Below are 2,122 nucleotides of genomic sequence, written 5' to 3'. Positions count from 1 at the left end.
TGCAGGACAATGCAAGGTCTTCTGATTTATATTGCATTAAACTTTAGGTAGATTATTTTGACGCGAATCCATTTCATTTCATTTGACATCACACTCCAACTCCTTTTTAATTACTGATTGTTCGTTGCTCATTCGAAATAGGCCTGTAAGGTCAAATGGGAAGGAAGAACCGGCAATTGTTGTCACCTCTTCTGGAAGTAAGGAAGAGGTAAGGCCAAATAGGAACGAAGAGCGTGCAACTGTGCTCAAGTCTTTTGGAAGTACGGAAGAGGTAAGACCAAATGGGAACGAAGAACGTGCAGCTGTGCTCACGTCTTCTGGAAGTAAGGAAACAGTAAGGCCAAGTGGGATCGAAGAATGTACAGCTGAGATCTCTTCTTTTGGAAATAAGGTAGAGGTAATGCCAAATGAGATTGAAAAACCTACAGCTGAGCTCGCTTCTTCTGGAAGTAGGGTAGTGGTAATGCCAAAAGATATTGTCAAAGAAACTGGTGGCAGTCTTCCTGATGTGGTATGTCTCCACATCTTGTAGAAAACATAACACTTCATCGCTATTTCTTCTCTATTTCTCAATTCAGTGTTATTAACTTACAGGAATCTGTTCAACATCAATCAAATGTAGAAGGTCATTTATACTCAGGTGTTATATTTGGTTTTATAACTTGCATTAAGTTCTTAACCCCTTTAGCTGATAATGATCTAATAACGCTTTTTTTGTGACAGAAGTTAGCACCCCTGCACCACCGATGATATCTCAAAAGAGTGACAAGAATACTGATTCCTAGAAGAGATAGACTGCTAAGAAGATCGCTAGCATTCTTAGAAATCCTTCAGCATTAAAGACAAAAGCTCGTCTACAACAGTCACAATTGAAGAAGAATAGTAATCCAGCTAGTGCGAGAAAGTAAGTTAACAGTTTTAGCTTCTTAGCATGGATTTCTTTTGTTTGGAATTCCAAAAATATCCTGGTAGATATAATTAATTGTGACTATTGCGTAGGCAAGCAATCACGAAAAGTGCTATTGGAACGCATAATCTTGCACAAGAAAACCAAGCTATAAAAAGACAGAAACTAGAAGGCGGAAAATCCAAACCGGTGAATTTTATCTTTCAGATCTTATTTGGATATGCATAATATCACTTTTTATCTGACCATGCTTCTTCTTTCCTCCGAACACGGTAAATTCTTAATGTCAAACCCTAGAATCTGCCGCACAAAGCCAAAGTTGGAGTTGCTAGCAGTAGTTCCACCTTGTTTGCTTTGACTGCAGAAGTTTATAAGCAAGACAGAAAGGTTTGTATGACAATATTTTCCTTTTCTTGCATTTTGGAATATACAGAAATTTTGGATGTTGTGAATCTAACTTAACATTGTTTCTACTCTCTTAAGATGTATGCTCGGGAACCAGTTCCTCCATTTGTTTCAATAGCAGAAATGATGAAAAAGTTCCAATCTAGCACCAGGGAGATGTCACTGCCTCCCATGAGCAATTCAACTTCATAGGATGATCCAGCTGGAAAGATGCAGAGGAAGCACAAGCTTATACTGACCAGGCCTAAAGAACCTGAATTTGTAACAGCGCAACGTGTTCGTCCAACAAGAGTAAAGAGTTCAGCTGAGCTAGAGGAAGAAATGATGGCCAAAATTCCCAAGTTTAAGGCTCGCCCTCTAAACAAAAAGGTAATATTCTTTGTTATATATATATATATATATAAAATACTTTGACACCCCTTAGTGGAAATCTTGGTTCATCCACTGGTTCCCTCATTCCGTGATTTTTAATAGTGTCTTTGATTTTACCTTCCACTTTTATCTTGAATATTTTGCCATCTAAAACCAAAATAAATCACAATTCTAATTTTTTCTCTTCTTTATCCCAAAAGAGGTTATGTCGGCCACGCTGAAGTAATCCTGGGTAGCCTGGTGAGGTCAGCGGGTCTATTTGAGTGGTCAAATGACCGAAACGGCGCAAATATGCTATTTTTGGGCCAAATTGATGGGTTTTAGCCCACAATTGTCTGGTTGGGCTTGGTGGCCCAATCGGTGGCCTCCTGACCGTGTGTAGAGAGGGTGAGGATGTCCTGACAGGGTCGACAGGGCCATTTGGGTGGTCAAATGGGT

At 39.4% G+C, this 2,122-nt stretch overlaps 1 pseudogene; it reads left to right on the top strand.

The window, feature by feature from the left end:
• The first annotated feature begins 141 nt into the window (after positions 1-141).
• Positions 142-1,822, top strand: LOC124892090 (annotated as a pseudogene).
• Positions 1,823-2,122: the final 300 nt, after the last annotated feature.

This window comes from Capsicum annuum, unplaced genomic scaffold (assembly GCF_002878395.1).
Source record: "Capsicum annuum cultivar UCD-10X-F1 unplaced genomic scaffold, UCD10Xv1.1 ctg43812, whole genome shotgun sequence".
Taxonomy (NCBI): domain Eukaryota; kingdom Viridiplantae; phylum Streptophyta; class Magnoliopsida; order Solanales; family Solanaceae; genus Capsicum; species Capsicum annuum.
This window is presented reverse-complemented; position numbering and strand designations above follow the sequence as displayed.